Raw genomic sequence first — 20,508 nt, 5'->3', positions numbered from 1 at the left:
CCATCATTACCCCCAGATCTGGGCTGTAGTCTGGCCTCGTGGTGCTCCTGCAGGTGAGGTACTACAAGTCCCAGCATGCTCAGTCTGTCTCTCTAGTTACTACCACTCCCATCATTACCCCTCAGATCTGGGTTGTAGTCTGGCCTCGTGGTGCTCCTGCAGGTGAGGTACTACAAGTCCCAGCATGCTCAGTCTGTGTCTCTCTAGTTACTACCACTCCCATCATTACCCCCCAGATCTGGGCTGTAGTCTGGCCTCGTGGTGCTCCTGCAGGTGAGGTACTACAACTCCCAGCATGCTCAGTCTGTGTCTCTCTAGTTACTACCACTCCCATCATTACCCCCCAGATCTGGGCTGTAGTCTGGCCTCGTGGTGCTCCTGCAGGTGAGGTACTACAACTCCCAGCATGCTCAGTCTGTGTCTCTCTAGTTACTACCACTCCCATCATTACCCTCAGATCTGGGCTGTAGTCTGGCCTCGTGGTGCTCCTGCAGGTGAGGTACTACAAGTCCCAGCATGCTCAGTCTGTGTCTCTCTAGTTACTACCACTCCCATCATTACCCTCAGATCTGGGCTGTAGTCTGGCCTCGTGGTGCTCCTGCAGGTGAGGTACTACAACTCCCAGCATGCTCAGTCTGTGTCTCTCTAGTTACTACCACTCCCATCATTACCCCCAGATCTGGGCTGTAGTCTGGCCTCGTGGTGCTCCTGCAGGTGAGGTACTACAACCCCCAGCATGCTCAGTCTGTGTCTCTCTCTAGTTACTACCACTCCCATCATTACCCCCCAGATCTGGGCTGTAGTCTGGCCTTGTGGCGCTCCTGCAGGTGAGGTACTACAACTCCCAGCATGCTCAGTCTGTGTCTCTCTAGTTACTACCACTCCCATCATTACCCCCCAGATCTGGGCTGTAGTCTGGCCTTGTGGCGCTCCTGCAGGTGAGGTACTACAACTCCCAGCATGCTCAGTCTGTGTCTCTCTAGTTACTACCACTCCCATCATTACCCCCCAGATCTGGGCTGTAGTCTGGCCTCGTGGCGCTCCTGCAGGTGAGGTACTACAAGTCCCAGCATGCTCAGTCTGTGTCTCTCTAGTTACTACCACTCCCATCATTACCCCCCAGATCTGGGCTGTAGTCTGGCTTCGTGGTGCTCCTGCAGGTGAGGTACTACAACTCCCAGCATGCTCAGTCTGTCTCTCTCTAGTTACTACCACTCCCATCATTACCCCCCAGATCTGGGCTGTAGTCTGGCCTCGTGGTGCTCCTGCAGGTGAGGTACTACAACTCCCAGCATGCTCAGTCTGTCTCTCTCTAGTTACTACCACTCCCATCATTACCCCTCAGATCTGGGCTGTAGTCTGGCCTCGTGGTGCTCCTGCAGGTGAGGTACTACAACTCCCAGCATGCTCAGTCTGCGACTCTCTAGTTACTACCACTCCCATCATTACCCTCAGATCTGGGTTGTAGTCTGGCCTCGTGGTGCTCCTGCAGGTGAGGTACTACAACTCCCAGCATGCTCAGTCTGTGTCTCTCTAGTTACTACCACTCCCATCATTACCCCCAGATCTGGGCTGTAGTCTGGCCTCGTGGTGCTCCTGCAGGTGAGGTACTACAACTCCCAGCATGCTCAGTCTGTGTCTCTCTAGTTACTACCACTCCCATCATTACCCTCAGATCTGGGCTGTAGTCTGGCCTCGTGGTGCTCCTGCAGGTGAGGTACTACAACTCCCAGCATGCTCAGTCTGTCTCTCTCTAGTTACTACCACTCCCATCATTACCCTCAGATCTGGGCTGTAGTCTGGCCTCGTGGTGCTCCTGCAGGTGAGGTACTACAACTCCCAGCATGCTCAGTCTGTCTCTCTCTAGTTACTACCACTCCCATCATTACCCCCCAGATCTGGGCTGTAGTCTGGCCTCGAGGTGCTCCTGCAGGTGAGGTACTACAAGTCCCAGCATGCTCAGTCTGTGTCTCTCTAGTTACTACCACTCCCATCATTACCCCCAGATCTGGGCTGTAGTCTGGCCTCGTGGTGCTCCTGCAGGTGAGGTACTACAACTCCCAGCATGCTCAGTCTGTGTCTCTCTAGTTACTACCACTCCCATCATTACCCCTCAGATCTGGGCTGTAGTCTGGCCTCGAGGTGCTCCTGCAGGTGAGGTACTACAAGTCCCAGCATGCTCAGTCTGCGACTCTCTAGTTACTACCACTCCCATCATTACCCCTCAGATCTGGGCTGTAGTCTGGCCTCGTGGCGCTCCTGCAGGTGAGGTACTACAAGTCCCAGCATGCTCAGTCTGCGACTCTCTAGTTACTACCACTCCCATCATTACCCTCAGATCTGGGCTGTAGTCTGGCCTCGTGGCGCTCCTGCAGGTGAGGTACTACAACTCCCAGCATGCTCAGTCTGTGTCTCTCTAGTTACTACCACTCCCATCATTACCCCCAGATCTGGGCTGTAGTCTGGCCTCGTGCTGCTCCTGCAGGTGTGGTACTACAAGTCCCAGCATGCTCAGTCTGCGACTCTCTAGTTACTACCACTCCCATCATTACCCCTCAGATCTGGGCTGTAGTCTGGCCTCGTGGTGCTCCTGCAGGTGAGGTACTACAACTCCCAGCATGCTCAGTCTGTGTCTCTCTAGTTACTACCACTCCCATCATTACCCCTCAGATCTGGGCTGTAGTCTGGCCTCGTGGCGCTCCTGCAGGTGAGGTACTACAACTCCCAGCATGCTCAGTCTGTGTCTCTCTAGTTACTACCACTCCCATCATTACCCCCAGATCTGGGCTGTAGTCTGGCCTCGTGGTGCTCCTGCAGGTGAGGTACTACAACTCCCAGCATGCTCAGTCTGTGTCTCTCTAGTTACTACCACTCCCATCATTACCCCCCAGATCTGGGCTGTAGTCTGGCCTCGTGGCGCTCCTGCAGGTGAGGTACTACAACCCCCAGCATGCTCAGTCTGTGTCTCTCTAGTTACTACCACTCCCATCATTACCCCTCAGATCTGGGCTGTAGTCTGGCCTCGTGGTGCTCCTGCAGGTGAGGTACTACAAGTCCCAGCATGCTCAGTCTGTGTCTCTCTAGTTACTACCACTCCCATCATTACCCCTCAGATCTGGGCTGTAGTCTGGCCTCGTGGTGCTCCTGCAGGTGAGGTACTACAAGTCCCAGCATGCTCAGTCTGTGTCTCTCTAGTTACTACCACTCCCATCATTACCCCCCAGATCTGGGCTGTAGTCTGGCCTCGTGGTGCTCCTGCAGGTGAGGTACTACAACTCCCAGCATGCTCAGTCTGTGACTCTCTAGTTACTACCACTCCCATCATTACCCCCCAGATCTGGGCTGTAGTCTGGCCTCGAGGTGCTCCTGCATGTGAGGTACTACAAGTCCCAGCATGCTCAGTCTGTGTCTCTCTAGTTACTACCACTCCCATCATTACCCCCCAGATCTGGGCTGTAGTCTGGCCTCGAGGTGCTCCTGCATGTGAGGTACTACAAGTCCCAGCATGCTCAGTCTGCGACTCTCTAGTTACTACCACTCCCATCATTACCCTCAGATCTGGGCTGTAGTCTGGCCTCGTGGTGCTCCTGCAGGTGAGGTACTACAACTCCCAGCATGCTCAGTCTGTGTCTCTCTAGTTACTACCACTCCCATCATTACCCCCAGATCTGGGCTGTAGTCTGGCCTCGTGGTGCTCCTGCAGGTGTGGTACTACAAGTCCCAGCATGCTCAGTCTGCGACTCTCTAGTTACTACCACTCCCATCATTACCCCTCAGATCTGGGCTGTAGTCTGGCCTCGAGGTGCTCCTGCATGTGAGGTACTACAAGTCCCAGCATGCTCAGTCTGTGTCTCTCTAGTTACTACCACTCCCATCATTACCCCCAGATCTGGGCTGTAGTCTGGCCTCGTGGTGCTCCTGCAGGTGAGGTACTACAAGTCCCAGCATGCTCAGTCTGCGACTCTCTAGTTACTACCACTCCCATCATTACCCCTCAGATCTGGGCTGTAGTCTGGCCTCGTGGTGCTCCTGCAGGTGAGGTACTACAACTCCCAGCATGCTCAGTCTGTGTCTCTCTAGTTACTACCACTCCCATCATTACCCCCCAGATCTGGGCTGTAGTCTGGCCTCGTGGTGCTCCTGCAGGTGAGGTACTACAACTCCCAGCATGCTCAGTCTGTGTCTCTCTAGTTACTACCACTCCCATCATTACCCCCCAGATCTGGGCTGTAGTCTGGCCTCGTGGTGCTCCTGCAGGTGAGGTACTACAAGTCCCAGCATGCTCAGTCTGTGTCTCTCTAGTTACTACCACTCCCATCATTACCCCTCAGATCTGGGCTGTAGTCTGGCCTCGTGGCGCTCCTGCAGGTGAGGTACTACAACTCCCAGCATGCTCAGTCTGTGTCTCTCTAGTTACTACCACTCCCATCATTACCCCCAGATCTGGGCTGTAGTCTGGCCTCGAGGTGCTCCTGCAGGTGAGGTACTACTAGTCCCAGCATGCTCAGTCTGCGACTCTCTAGTTACTACCACTCCCATCATTACCCCTCAGATCTGGGCTGTAGTCTGGCCTCGTGGCGCTCCTGCAGGTGAGGTACTACAACTCCCAGCATGCTCAGTCTGTGTCTCTCTAGTTACTACCACTCCCATCATTACCCCCAGATCTGGGCTGTAGTCTGGCCTCGTGGCGCTCCTGCAGGTGAGGTACTACAACTCCCAGCATGCTCAGTCTGCGACTCTCTAGTTACTACCACTCCCATCATTACCCCCAGATCTGGGCTGTAGTCTGGCCTCGTGCTGCTCCTGCAGGTGAGGTACTACAAGTCCCAGCATGCTCAGTCTGTGTCTCTCTAGTTACTACCACTCCCATCATTACCCCTCAGATCTGGGCTGTAGTCTGGCCTCGTGGCGCTCCTGCAGGTGAGGTACTACAACTCCCAGCATGCTCAGTCTGCGACTCTCTAGTTACTACCACTCCCATCATTACCCCCCAGATCTGGGCTGTAGTCTGGCCTCGAGGTGCTCCTGCAGGTGAGGTACTACAACTCCCAGCATGCTCAGTCTGCGACTCTCTAGTTACTACCACTCCCATCATTACCCCCCAGATCTGGGCTGTAGTCTGGCCTCGTGGTGCTCCTGCAGGTGAGGTACTACAACTCCCAGCATGCTCAGTCTGTGACTCTCTAGTTACTACCACTCCCATCATTACCCCCCCAGATCTGGGCTGTAGTCTGGCCTCGTGGTGCTCCTGCAGGTGAGGTACTACAACTCCCAGCATGCTCAGTCTGTGTCTCTCTAGTTACTACCACTCCCATCATTACCCCCCAGATCTGGGCTGTAGTCTGGCCTCGAGGTGCTCCTGCAGGTGAGGTACTACAAGTCCCAGCATGCTCAGTCTGTGACTCTCTAGTTACTACCACTCCCATCATTACCCCCCAGATCTGGGCTGTAGTCTGGCCTCGTGGTGCTCCTGCAGGTGAGGTACTACAAGTCCCAGCATGCTCAGTCTGTGACTCTCTAGTTACTACCACTCCCATCATTACCCCCCAGATCTGGGCTGTAGTCTGGCCTCGAGGTGCTCCTGCAGGTGAGGTACTACAAGTCCCAGCATGCTCAGTCTGTGACTCTCTAGTTACTACCACTCCCATCATTACCCCTCAGATCTGGGCTGTAGTCTGGCCTCGTGGTGCTCCTGCAGGTGAGGTACTACAACTCCCAGCATGCTCAGTCTGTGTCTCTCTAGTTACTACCACTCCCATCATTACCCCTCAGATCTGGGCTGTAGTCTGGCCTCGTGGCGCTCCTGCAGGTGTGGTACTACAACTCCCAGCATGCTCAGTCTGTGACTCTCTAGTTACTACCACTCCCATCATTACCCCCCAGATCTGGGCTGTAGTCTGGCCTCGTGGTTCTCCTGCAGGTGAGGTACTACAACTCCCAGCATGCTCAGTCTGTGTCTCTCTAGTTACTACCACTCCCATCATTACCCCCAGATCTGGGCTGTAGTCTGGCCTCGTGGTGCTCCTGCAGGTGAGGTACTACAAGTCCCAGCATGCTCAGTCTGTGTCTCTCTAGTTACTACCACTCCCATCATTACCCCCAGATCTGGGCTGTAGTCTGGCCTCGTGGCGCTCCTGCAGGTGAGGTACTACAACTCCCAGCATGCTCAGTCTGTGTCTCTCTAGTTACTACCACTCCCATCATTACCCCTCAGATCTGGGCTGTAGTCTGGCCTCGTGGCGCTCCTGCAGGTGAGGTACTACAACTCCCAGCATGCTCAGTCTGTGTCTCTCTAGTTACTACCACTCCCATCATTACCCCTCAGATCTGGGCTGTAGTCTGGCCTCGTGGTGCTCCTGCAGGTGAGGTACTACAACTCCCAGCATGCTCAGTCTGTCTCTCTCTAGTTACTACCACTCCCATCATTACCCCCCAGATCTGGGCTGTAGTCTGGCCTCGAGGTGCTCCTGCAGGTGAGGTACTACAAGTCCCAGCATGCTCAGTCTGTGACTCTCTAGTTACTACCACTCCCATCATTACCCCCCAGATCTGGGCTGTAGTCTGGCCTCGAGGTGCTCCTGCAGGTGAGGTACTACAAGTCCCAGCATGCTCAGTCTGTGACTCTCTAGTTACTACCACTCCCATCATTACCCCCCAGATCTGGGCTGTAGTCTGGCCTCGTGGCACTCCTGCAGGTGAGGTACTACAACTCCCAGCATGCTCAGTCTGTGTCTCTCTAGTTACTACCACTCCCATCATTACCCCCCAGATCTGGGCTGTAGTCTGGCCTCGAGGTGCTCCTGCAGGTGAGGTACTACAAGTCCCAGCATGCTCAGTCTGTGACTCTCTAGTTACTACCACTCCCATCATTACCCCTCAGATCTGGGCTGTAGTCTGGCCTCGTGGTGCTCCTGCAGGTGAGGTACTACAACTCCCAGCATGCTCAGTCTGTGTCTCTCTAGTTACTACCACTCCCATCATTACCCCTCAGATCTGGGCTGTAGTCTGGCCTCGTGGCGCTCCTGCAGGTGAGGTACTACAACTCCCAGCATGCTCAGTCTGTGTCTCTCTAGTTACTACCACTCCCATCATTACCCCTCAGATCTGGGCTGTAGTCTGGCCTCGTGGTGCTCCTGCAGGTGAGGTACTACAAGTCCCAGCATGCTCAGTCTGTGTCTCTCTAGTTACTACCACTCCCATCATTACCCCCAGATCTGGGCTGTAGTCTGGCCTCGTGGTGCTCCTGCAGGTGAGGTACTACAACTCCCAGCATGCTCAGTCTGTCTCTCTAGTTACTACCACTCCCATCATTACCCCCCAGATCTGGGCTGTAGTCTGGCCTCGTGGTGCTCCTGCAGGTGAGGTACTACAACTCCCAGCATGCTCAGTCTGTGTCTCTCTAGTTACTACCACTCCCATCATTACCCCCAGATCTGGGCTGTAGTCTGGCCTCGTGGTGCTCCTGCAGGTGAGGTACTACAACTCCCAGCATGCTCAGTCTGTGTCTCTCTAGTTACTACCACTCCCATCATTACCCCTCAGATCTGGGCTGTAGTCTGGCCTCGTGGTGCTCCTGCAGGTGAGGTACTACAACTCCCAGCATGCTCAGTCTGTGTCTCTCTAGTTACTACCACTCCCATCATTACCCCCCAGATCTGGGCTGTAGTCTGGCCTCGTGGTGCTCCTGCAGGTGAGGTACTACAACTCCCAGCATGCTCAGTCTGTGTCTCTCTAGTTACTACCACTCCCATCATTACCCCCCAGATCTGGGCTGTAGTCTGGCCTCGTGGTGCTCCTGCAGGTGAGGTACTACAAGTCCCAGCATGCTCAGTCTGCGACTCTCTAGTTACTACCACTCCCATCATTACCCCTCAGATCTGGGCTGTAGTCTGGCCTCGTGGTGCTCCTGCAGGTGAGGTACTACAAGTCCCAGCATGCTCAGTCTGCGACTCTCTACCACTCCCATCATTACCCCCAGATCTGGGCTGTAGTCTGGCCTCGTGGTGCTCCTGCAGGTGAGGTACTACAAGTCCCAGCATGCTCAGTCTGTGTCTCTCTAGTTACTACCACTCCCATCATTACCCCCAGATCTGGGCTGTAGTCTGGCCTCGTGGTGCTCCTGCAGGTGAGGTACTACAACTCCCAGCATGCTCAGTCTGTGTCTCTCTAGTTACTACCACTCCCATCATTACCCCCCAGATCTGGGCTGTAGTCTGGCCTCGTGGTGCTCCTGCAGGTGAGGTACTACAACTCCCAGCATGCTCAGTCTGTGTCTCTCTAGTTACTACCACTCCCATCATTACCCCCAGATCTGGGCTGTAGTCTGGCCTCGTGGTGCTCCTGCAGGTGAGGTACTACAAGTCCCAGCATGCTCAGTCTGTGTCTCTCTAGTTACTACCACTCCCATCATTACCCCCAGATCTGGGCTGTAGTCTGGCCTCGTGGTGCTCCTGCAGGTGAGGTACTACAACTCCCAGCATGCTCAGTCTGTGTCTCTCTAGTTACTACCACTCCCATCATTACCCCTCAGATCTGGGCTGTAGTCTGGCCTCGTGGTGCTCCTGCAGGTGAGGTACTACAACTCCCAGCATGCTCAGTCTGTGTCTCTCTAGTTACTACCACTCCCATCATTACCCCCAGATCTGGGCTGTAGTCTGGCCTCGTGGTGCTCCTGCAGGTGAGGTACTACAACTCCCAGCATGCTCAGTCTGTCTCTCTAGTTACTACCACTCCCATCATTACCCCCCAGATCTGGGCTGTAGTCTGGCCTCGTGGTGCTCCTGCAGGTGAGGTACTACAACTCCCAGCATGCTCAGTCTGTGTCTCTCTAGTTACTACCACTCCCATCATTACCCCCAGATCTGGGCTGTAGTCTGGCCTCGTGGTGCTCCTGCAGGTGAGGTACTACAACTCCCAGCATGCTCAGTCTGTGTCTCTCTAGTTACTACCACTCCCATCATTACCCCCCAGATCTGGGCTGTAGTCTGGCCTCGTGGTGCTCCTGCAGGTGAGGTACTACAACTCCCAGCATGCTCAGTCTGTGTCTCTCTAGTTACTACCACTCCCATCATTACCCCCCAGATCTGGGCTGTAGTCTGGCCTCGTGGTGCTCCTGCAGGTGAGGTACTACAAGTCCCAGCATGCTCAGTCTGCGACTCTCTAGTTACTACCACTCCCATCATTACCCCTCAGATCTGGGCTGTAGTCTGGCCTCGTGGTGCTCCTGCAGGTGAGGTACTACAAGTCCCAGCATGCTCAGTCTGCGACTCTCTACCACTCCCATCATTACCCCCAGATCTGGGCTGTAGTCTGGCCTCGTGGTGCTCCTGCAGGTGAGGTACTACAAGTCCCAGCATGCTCAGTCTGTGTCTCTCTAGTTACTACCACTCCCATCATTACCCCCAGATCTGGGCTGTAGTCTGGCCTCGTGGTGCTCCTGCAGGTGAGGTACTACAACTCCCAGCATGCTCAGTCTGTGTCTCTCTAGTTACTACCACTCCCATCATTACCCCCTAGATCTGGGCTGTAGTCTGGCCTCGTGGTGCTCCTGCAGGTGAGGTACTACAACTCCCAGCATGCTCAGTCTGTGTCTCTCTAGTTACTACCACTCCCATCATTACCCCCAGATCTGGGCTGTAGTCTGGCCTCGTGGTGCTCCTGCAGGTGAGGTACTACAAGTCCCAGCATGCTCAGTCTGTGTCTCTCTAGTTACTACCACTCCCATCATTACCCCCAGATCTGGGCTGTAGTCTGGCCTCGTGGTGCTCCTGCAGGTGAGGTACTACAACTCCCAGCATGCTCAGTCTGCGACTCTCTACCACTCCCATCATTACCCCCAGATCTGGGCTGTAGTCTGGCCTCGTGGTGCTCCTGCAGGTGAGGTACTACAAGTCCCAGCATGCTCAGTCTGTCTCTCTAGTTACTACCACTCCCATCATTACCCCCAGATCTGGGCTGTAGTCTGGCCTCGTGGTGCTCCTGCAGGTGAGGTACTACAAGTCCCAGCATGCTCAGTCTGTATCTCTCTAGTTACTACCACTCCCATCATTACCCCCAGATCTGGGCTGTAGTCTGGCCTCGTGGTGCTCCTGCAGGTGAGGTACTACAACTCCCAGCATGCTCAGTCTGTGTCTCTCTAGTTACTACCACTCCCATCATTACCCCCCAGATCTGGGCTGTAGTCTGGCCTCGTGGTGCTCCTGCAGGTGAGGTACTACAAGTCCCAGCATGCTCAGTCTGTCTCTCTAGTTACTACCACTCCCATCATTACCCCCAGATCTGGGCTGTAGTCTGGCCTCGTGGTGCTCCTGCAGGTGAGGTACTACAACTCCCAGCATGCTCAGTCTGTGTCTCTAGTTACTACCACTCCCATCATTATCCCCCAGATCTGGGCTGTAGTCTGGCCTCGTGGTGCTCCTGCAGGTGAGGTACTACAAGTCCCAGCATGCTCAGTCTGTGTCTCTCTAGTTACTACCACTCCCATCATTACCCCCCAGATCTGGGCTGTAGTCTGGCCTCGTGCTGCTCCTGCAGGTGAGGTACTACAAGTCCCAGCATGCTCAGTCTGTGTCTCTCTAGTTACTACCACTCCCATCATTACCCTCAGATCTGGGCTGTAGTCTGGCCTCGAGGTGCTCCTGCAGGTGAGGTACTACAACTCCCAGCATGCTCAGTCTGTGTCTCTCTAGTTACTACCACTCCCATCATTACCCCCCAGATCTGGGCTGTAGTCTGGCCTCGTGGTGCTCCTGCAGGTGAGGTACTACAACTCCCAGCATGCTCAGTCTGTGTCTCTCTAGTTACTACCACTCCCATCATTACCCCCCAGATCTGGGCTGTAGTCTGGCCTCGTGGTGCTCCTGCAGGTGAGGTACTACAACTCCCAGCATGCTCAGTCTGTGTCTCTCTAGTTACTACCACTCCCATCATTACCCCCCAGATCTGGGCTGTAGTCTGGCCTCGTGGTGCTCCTGCAGGTGAGGTACTACAACTCCCAGCATGCTCAGTCTGTGTCTCTCTAGTTACTACCACTCCCATCATTACCCCCCAGATCTGGGCTGTAGTCTGGCCTCGTGGTGCTCTTGCAGGTGAGGTACTACAACTCCCAGCATGCTCAGTCTGTGTCTCTCTAGTTACTACCACTCCCATCATTACCCCTCAGATCTGGGCTGTAGTCTGGCCTCGTGGTGCTCCTGCAGGTGAGGTACTACAAGTCCCAGCATGCTCAGTCTGTGTCTCTCTAGTTACTACCACTCCCATCATTACCCCTCAGATCTGGGCTGTAGTCTGGCCTCGTGGTGCTCCTGCAGGTGAGGTACTACAACTCCCAGCATGCTCAGTCTGTGTCTCTCTAGTTACTACCACTCCCATCATTACCCCTCAGATCTGGGCTGTAGTCTGGCCTCGTGGTGCTCCTGCAGGTGAGGTACTACAAGTCCCAGCATGCTCAGTCTGCGACTCTCTAGTTACTACCACTCCCATCATTACCCCCAGATCTGGGCTGTAGTCTGGCCTCGTGCTGCTCCTGCAGGTGAGGTACTACAAGTCCCAGCATGCTCAGTCTGTGTCTCTCTAGTTACTACCACTCCCATCATTACCCCCAGATCTGGGCTGTAGTCTGGCCTCGTGGTGCTCCTGCAGGTGAGGTACTACAACTCCCAGCATGCTCAGTCTGCGACTCTCTAGTTACTACCACTCCCATCATTACCCCCCAGATCTGGGCTGTAGTCTGGCCTCGTGGTGCTCCTGCAGGTGAGGTACTACAAGTCCCAGCATGCTCAGTCTGTGTCTCTCTAGTTACTACCACTCCCATCATTACCCCCCAGATCTGGGCTGTAGTCTGGCCTCGTGGTGCTCCTGCAGGTGAGGTACTACAACTCCCAGCATGCTCAGTCTGTGTCTCTCTAGTTACTACCACTCCCATCATTACCCCCCAGATCTGGGCTGTAGTCTGGCCTCGTGGTGCTCCTGCAGGTGAGGTACTACAAGTCCCAGCATGCTCAGTCTGCGACTCTCTAGTTACTACCACTCCCATCATTACCCCCCAGATCTGGGCTGTAGTCTGGCCTCGTGGTGCTCCTGCAGGTGAGGTACTACAACTCCCAGCATGCTCAGTCTGTGACTCTCTAGTTACTACCACTCCCATCATTACCCCCAGATCTGGGCTGTAGTCTGGCCTCGTGGTGCTCCTGCAGGTGAGGTACTACAACCCCCAGCATGCTCAGTCTGTGTCTCTCTAGTTACTACCACTCCCATCATTACCCCCCAGATCTGGGCTGTAGTCTGGCCTCGTGGTGCTCCTGCAGGTGAGGTACTACAACTCCCAGCATGCTCAGTCTGTGACTCTCTAGTTACTACCACTCCCATCATTACCCCCAGATCTGGGCTGTAGTCTGGCCTCGTGGTGCTCCTGCAGGTGAGGTACTACAACCCCCAGCATGCTCAGTCTGTGTCTCTCTAGTTACTACCACTCCCATCATTACCCCCAGATCTGGGCTGTAGTCTGGCCTCGTGGTGCTCCTGCAGGTGAGGTACTACAACTCCCAGCATGCTCAGTCTGTGTCTCTCTAGTTACTACCACTCCCATCATTACCCCTCAGATCTGGGCTGTAGTCTGGCCTCGTGGCGCTCCTGCAGGTGAGGTACTACAACTCCCAGCATGCTCAGTCTGTGTCTCTCTAGTTACTACCACTCCCATCATTACCCCTCAGATCTGGGCTGTAGTCTGGCCTCGTGGCGCTCCTGCAGGTGAGGTACTACAACTCCCAGCATGCTCAGTCTGTGTCTCTCTAGTTACTACCACTCCCATCATTACCCCTCAGATCTGGGCTGTAGTCTGGCCTCGTGGCGCTCCTGCAGGTGAGGTACTACAACTCCCAGCATGCTCAGTCTGTGTCTCTCTACCACTCCCATCATTACCCCCAGATCTGGGCTGTAGTCTGGCCTCGTGGTGCTCCTGCAGGTGAGGTACTACAACCCCCAGCATGCTCAGTCTGTGTCTCTCTAGTTACTACCACTCCCATCATTACCCCCCAGATCTGGGCTGTAGTCTGGCCTCGTGGTGCTCCTGCAGGTGAGGTACTACAACTCCCAGCATGCTCAGTCTGTGTCTCTCTAGTTACTACCACTCCCATCATTACCCCTCAGATCTGGGCTGTAGTCTGGCCTCGTGGTGCTCCTGCAGATGAGGTACTACAACTCCCAGCATGCTCAGTCTGTGTCTCTCTAGTTACTACCACTCCCATCATTACCCCCAGATCTGGGCTGTAGTCTGGCCTCGTGGCGCTCCTGCAGGTGAGGTACTACAACTCCCAGCATGCTCAGTCTGCGACTCTCTAGTTACTACCACTCCCATCATTACCCCCAGATCTGGGCTGTAGTCTGGCCTCGTGGTGCTCCTGCAGGTGAGGTACTACAACCCCCAGCATGCTCAGTCTGTGACTCTCTAGTTACTACCACTCCCATCATTACCCCCAGATCTGGGCTGTAGTCTGGCCTCGTGGTGCTCCTGCAGGTGAGGTACTACAAGTCCCAGCATGCTCAGTCTGTGACTCTCTAGTTACTACCACTCCCATCATTACCCCCCAGATCTGGGCTGTAGTCTGGCCTCGTGGTGCTCCTGCAGGTGAGGTACTACAACTCCCAGCATGCTCAGTCTGCGACTCTCTAGTTACTACCACTCCCATCATTACCCCCAGATCTGGGCTGTAGTCTGGCCTCGTGGTGCTCCTGCAGGTGAGGTACTACAACTCCCAGCATGCTCAGTCTGTGTCTCTCTAGTTACTACCACTCCCATCATTACCCCCAGATCTGGGCTGTAGTCTGGCCTCGAGGTGCTCCTGCAGGTGAGGTACTACAACTCCCAGCATGCTCAGTCTGCGACTCTCTAGTTACTACCACTCCCATCATTACCCCTCAGATCTGGGCTGTAGTCTGGCCTCGTGGTGCTCCTGCAGGTGAGGTACTACAACCCCCAGCATGCTCAGTCTGCGACTCTCTAGTTACTACCACTCCCATCATTACCCCCAGATCTGGGCTGTAGTCTGGCCTCGAGGTGCTCCTGCAGGTGAGGTACTACAACTCCCAGCATGCTCAGTCTGCGACTCTCTAGTTACTACCACTCCCATCATTACCCCTCAGATCTGGGCTGTAGTCTGGCCTCGTGGTGCTCCTGCAGGTGAGGTACTACAACTCCCAGCATGCTCAGTCTGTGTCTCTCTAGTTACTACCACTCCCATCATTACCCCCAGATCTGGGCTGTAGTCTGGCCTCGAGGTGCTCCTGCAGGTGAGGTACTACAACTCCCAGCATGCTCAGTCTGCGACTCTCTAGTTACTACCACTCCCATCATTACCCCTCAGATCTGGGCTGTAGTCTGGCCTCGTGGCGCTCCTGCAGGTGAGGTACTACAACTCCCAGCATGCTCAGTCTGCGACTCTCTAGTTACTACCACTCCCATCATTACCCCTCAGATCTGGGCTGTAGTCTGGCCTCGTGGTGCTCCTGCAGGTGAGGTACTACAACTCCCAGCATGCTCAGTCTGTGTCTCTCTAGTTACTACCACTCCCATCATTACCCCCCAGATCTGGGCTGTAGTCTGGCCTCGTGGTGCTCCTGCAGGTGAGGTACTACAACTCCCAGCATGCTCAGTCTGTCTCTCTCTAGTTACTACCACTCCCATCATTACCCCCCAGATCTGGGCTGTAGTCTGGCCTCGTGGTGCTCCTGCAGGTGAGGTACTACAACTCCCAGCATGCTCAGTCTGTGTCTCTCTAGTTACTACCACTCCCATCATTACCCCCAGATCTGGGCTGTAGTCTGGCCTCGTGGTGCTCCTGCAGGTGTGGTACTACAAGTCCCAGCATGCTCAGTCTGCGACTCTCTAGTTACTACCACTCCCATCATTACCCCCCAGATCTGGGCTGTAGTCTGGCCTCGTGGTGCTCCTGCAGGTGAGGTACTACAAGTCCCAGCATGCTCAGTCTGTGTCTCTCTAGTTACTACCACTCCCATCATTACCCCTCAGATCTGGGCTGTAGTCTGGCCTCGTGGTGCTCCTGCAGGTGAGGTACTACAACTCCCAGCATGCTCAGTCTGTCTCTCTCTAGTTACTACCACTCCCATCATTACCCCTCAGATCTGGGCTGTAGTCTGGCCTCGTGGCGCTCCTGCAGGTGAGGTACTACAAGTCCCAGCATGCTCAGTCTGTGTCTCTCTAGTTACTACCACTCCCATCATTACCCCTCAGATCTGGGCTGTAGTCTGGCCTCGTGGTGCTCCTGCAGGTGAGGTACTACAACTCCCAGCATGCTCAGTCTGTGACTCTCTAGTTACTACCACTCCCATCATTACCCCCCCAGATCTGGGCTGTAGTCTGGCCTCGAGGTGCTCCTGCAGGTGAGGTACTACAAGTCCCAGCATGCTCAGTCTGTGTCTCTCTAGTTACTACCACTCCCATCATTACCCCCAGATCTGGGCTGTAGTCTGGCCTCGTGGTGCTCCTGCAGGTGAGGTACTACAAGTCCCAGCATGCTCAGTCTGTGTCTCTCTAGTTACTACCACTCCCATCATTACCCCCCAGATCTGGGCTGTAGTCTGGCCTCGTGGTGCTCCTGCAGGTGAGGTACTACAAGTCCCAGCATGCTCAGTCTGTGTCTCTCTAGTTACTACCATTCCCATCATTACCCCTCAGATCTGGGCTGTAGTCTGGCCTCGTGGTGCTCCTGCAGGTGAGGTACTACAAGTCCCAGCATGCTCAGTCTGCGACTCTCTAGTTACTACCACTCCCATCATTACCCCCAGATCTGGGCTGTAGTCTGGCCTCGTGGTGCTCCTGCAGGTGAGGTACTACAACTCCCAGCATGCTCAGTCTGTGTCTCTCTAGTTACTACCACTCCCATCATTACCCCCCAGATCTGGGCTGTAGTCTGGCCTCGAGGTGCTCCTGCAGGTGAGGTACTACAAGTCCCAGCATGCTCAGTCTGTGTCTCTCTAGTTACTACCACTCCCATCATTACCCCTCAGATCTGGGCTGTAGTCTGGCCTCGTGGTGCTCCTGCAGGTGAGGTACTACAAGTCCCAGCATGCTCAGTCTGTGACTCTCTAGTTACTACCACTCCCATCATTACCCCCCAGATCTGGGCTGTAGTCTGGCCTCGAGGTGCTCCTGCAGGTGAGGTACTACAACCCCCAGCATGCTCAGTCTGTGTCTCTCTAGTTACTACCACTCCCATCATTACCCCTCAGATCTGGGCTGTAGTCTGGCCTCGTGGTGCTCCTGCAGGTGAGGTACTACAAGTCCCAGCATGCTCAGTCTGTGTCTCTCTAGTTACTACCACTCCCATCATTACCCCCCAGATCTGGGCTGTAGTCTGGCCTCGAGGTGCTCCTGCAGGTGAGGTACTACAAGTCCCAGCATGCTCAGTCTGTGTCTCTCTAGTTACTACCACTCCCATCATTACCCCTCAGATCTGGGCTGTAGTCTGGCCTCGTGGTGCTCCTGCAGGTGAGGTACTACAAGTCCCAGCATGCTCAGTCTGTGACTCTCTAGTTACTACCACTCCCATCATTACCCCCCAGATCTGGGCTGTAGTCTGGCCTCGAGGTGCTCCTGCAGGTGAGGTACTACAACCCCCAGCATGCTCAGTCTGTGTCTCTCTAGTTACTACCACTCCCATCATTACCCCTCAGATCTGGGCTGTAGTCTGGCCTCGTGGTGCTCCTGCAGGTGAGGTACTACAAGTCCCAGCATGCTCAGTCTGTGACTCTCTAGTTACTACCACTCCCATCATTACCCCCCAGATCTGGGCTGTAGTCTGGCCTCGAGGTGCTCCTGCAGGTGAGGTACTACAACCCCCAGCATGCTCAGTCTGTGACTCTCTAGTTACTACCACTCCCATCATTACCCCCCAGATCTGGGCTGTAGTCTGGCCTCGTGGTGCTCCTGCAGGTGAGGTACTACAAGTCCCAGCATGCTCAGTCTGCGACTCTCTAGTTACTACCACTCCCATCATTACCCCCAGATCTGGGCTGTAGTCTGGCCTCGTGGTGCTCCTGCAGGTGAGGTACTACAAGTCCCAGCATGCTCAGTCTGTGTCTCTCTAGTTACTACCACTCCCATCATTACCCCTCAGATCTGGGCTGTAGTCTGGCCTCGTGGTGCTCCTGCAGGTGAGGTACTACAAGTCCCAGCATGCTCAGTCTGTGTCTCTCTAGTTACTACCACTCCCATCATTACCCCCCAGATCTGGGCTGTAGTCTGGCCTCGTGGTGCTCCTGCAGGTGAGGTACTACAAGTCCCAGCATGCTCAGTCTGCGACTCTCTAGTTACTACCACTCCCATCATTACCCCCAGATCTGGGCTGTAGTCTGGCCTCGTGGTGCTCCTGCAGGTGAGGTACTACAACTCCCAGCATGCTCAGTCTGCGACTCTCTAGTTACTACCACTCCCATCATTACCCCCCAGATCTGGGCTGTAGTCTGGCCTCGTGGTGCTCCTGCAGGTGAGGTACTACAACTCCCAGCATGCTCAGTCTGTGTCTCTCTAGTTACTACCACTCCCATCATTACCCTCAGATCTGGGCTGTAGTCTGGCCTCGTGGCGCTCCTGCAGGTGAGGTACTACAACCCCCAGCATGCTCAGTCTGTGTCTCTCTAGTTACTACCACTCCCATCATTACCCCCCAGATCTGGGCTGTAGTCTGGCCTCGAGGTGCTCCTGCAGGTGAGGTACTACAACTCCCAGCATGCTCAGTCTGTCTCTCTCTAGTTACTACCACTCCCATCATTACCCCCCAGATCTGGGCTGTAGTCTGGCCTCGTGCTGCTCCTGCAGGTGAGGTACTACAACTCCCAGCATGCTCAGTCTGTGTCTCTCTAGTTACTACCACTCCCATCATTACCCCCCAGATCTGGGCTGTAGTCTGGCCTCGAGGTGCTCCTGCAGGTGAGGTACTACAACTCCCAGCATGCTCAGTCTGTGTCTCTCTAGTTACTACCACTCCCATCATTACCCCCAGATCTGGGCTGTAGTCTGGCCTCGTGGTGTTCCTGCAGGTGAGGTACTACAACTCCCAGCATGCTCAGTCTGTGTCTCTCTAGTTACTACCACTCCCATCATTACCCCTCAGATCTGGGCTGTAGTCTGGCCTCGTGGTGCTCCTGCAGGTGAGGTACTACAACTCCCAGCATGCTCAGTCTGTGTCTCTCTAGTTACTACCACTCCCATCATTACCCCCCAGATCTGGGCTGTAGTCTGGCCTCGTGGTGCTCCTGCAGGTGAGGTACTACAACTCCCAGCATGCTCAGTCTGTGTCTCTCTAGTTACTACCACTCCCATCATTACCCTCAGATCTGGGCTGTAGTCTGGCCTCGTGGTGCTCCTGCAGGTGAGGTACTACAACTCCCAGCATGCTCAGTCTGTGTCTCTCTAGTTACTACCACTCCCATCATTACCCCCCAGATCTGGGCTGTAGTCTGGCCTCGTGGTGCTCCTGCAGGTGAGGTACTACAACTCCCAGCATGCTCAGTCTGTGTCTCTCTAGTTACTACCACTCCCATCATTACCCCAGATCTGGGCTGTAGTCTGGCCTCGTGGCGCTCCTGCAGGTGAGGTACTACAACTCCCAGCATGCTCAGTCTGTGTCTCTCTAGTTACTACCACTCCCATCATTACCCCCAGATCTGGGCTGTAGTCTGGCCTCGTGGTGCTCCTGCAGGTGAGGTACTACAACTCCCAGCATGCTCAGTCTGTGTCTCTCTAGTTACTACCACTCCCATCATTACCCCCCAGATCTGGGCTGTAGTCTGGCCTCGTGGTGCTCCTGCAGGTGAGGTACTACAACTCCCAGCATGCTCAGTCTGTGTCTCTCTAGTTACTACCACTCCCATCATTACCCCAGATCTGGGCTGTAGTCTGGCCTCGTGGTGCTCCTGCAGGTGAGGTACTACAACTCCCAGCATGCTCAGTCTGTGTCTCTCTAGTTACTACCACTCCCATCATTACCCCCCAGATCTGGGCTGTAGTCTGGCCTCGTGGCGCTCCTGCAGGTGAGGTACTACAACTCCCAGCATGCTCAGTCTGCGACTCTCTAGTTACTACCACTCCCATCATTACCCCTCAGATCTGGGCTGTAGTCTGGCCTCGTGGTGCTCCTGCAGGTGAGGTACTACAAGTCCCAGCATGCTCAGTCTGTGTCTCTCTAGTTACTACCACTCCCATCATTACCCCCAGATCTGGGCTGTAGTCTGGCCTCGTGGCGCTCCTGCAGGTGAGGTACTACAACTCCCAGCATGCTCAGTCTGTGTCTCTCTAGTTACTACCACTCCCATCATTACCCCTCAGATCTGGGCTGTAGTCTGGCCTTGTGGTGCTCCTGCAGGTGAGGTACTACAAGTCCCAGCATGCTCAGTCTGTGTCTCTCTAGTTACTACCACTCCCATCATTACCCCCCAGATCTGGGCTGTAGTCTGGCCTCGTGGTGCTCCTGCAGGTGAGGTACTACAACTCCCAGCATGCTCAGTCTGTGTCTCTCTAGTTACTACCACTCCCATCATTACCCCCCAGATCTGGGCTGTAGTCTGGCCTCGTGGTGCTCCTGCAGGTGAGGTACTACAACTCCCAGCATGCTCAGTCTGTGTCTCTCTAGTTACTACCACTCCCATCATTACCCCAGATCTGGGCTGTAGTCTGGCCTCGTGGCGCTCCTGCAGGTGAGGTACTACAAGTCCCAGCATGCTCAGTCTGTGTCTCTCTAGTTACTACCACTCCCATCATTACCCTCAGATCTGGGCTGTAGTCTGGCCTCGTGGTGCTCCTGCAGGTGAGGTACTACAAGTCCCAGCATGCTCAGTCTGTGTCTCTCTAGTTACTACCACTCCCATCATTACCCCCCAGATCTGGGCTGTAGTCTGGCCTCGTGGTGCTCCTGCAGGTGAGGTACTACAACCCCCAGCATGCTCAGTCTGTGTCTCTCTAGTTACTACCACTCCCATCATTACCCCCCAGATCTGGGCTGTAGTCTGGCCTCGTGGTGCTCCTGCAGGTGAGGTACTACAACTCCCAGCATGCTCAGTCTGTGTCTCTCTAGTTACTACCACTCCCATCATTACCCCCCAGATCTGGGCTGTAGTCTGGCCTCGTGGTGCTCCTGCAGGTGAGGTACTACAACTCCCAGCATGCTCAGTCTGTGTCTCTCTAGTTACTACCACTCCCATCATTACCCTCAGATCTGGGCTGTAGTCTGGCCTCGTGGTGCTCCTGCAGGTGAGGTACTACAACTCCCAGCATGCTCAGTCTGCGTCTCTCTAGTTACTACCACTCCCATCATTACCCCCAGATCTGGGCTGTAGTCTGGCCTCGTGGCGCTCCTGCAGGTGAGGTACTACAACTCCCAGCATGCTCAGTCTGTGTCTCTCTAGTTACTACCACTCCCATCATTACCCCTCAGATCTGGGCTGTAGTCTGGCCTCGTGGTGCTCCTGCAGGTGAGGTACTACAAGTCCCAGCAT

The sequence above is a fragment of the Anomaloglossus baeobatrachus genome, chromosome 6, assembly GCF_048569485.1.
Source record: "Anomaloglossus baeobatrachus isolate aAnoBae1 chromosome 6, aAnoBae1.hap1, whole genome shotgun sequence".
NCBI lineage: Eukaryota > Metazoa > Chordata > Amphibia > Anura > Aromobatidae > Anomaloglossus > Anomaloglossus baeobatrachus.
The sequence above is the reverse complement of the archived record's forward strand: the minus strand, read 5'-3'. Positions refer to the sequence as shown.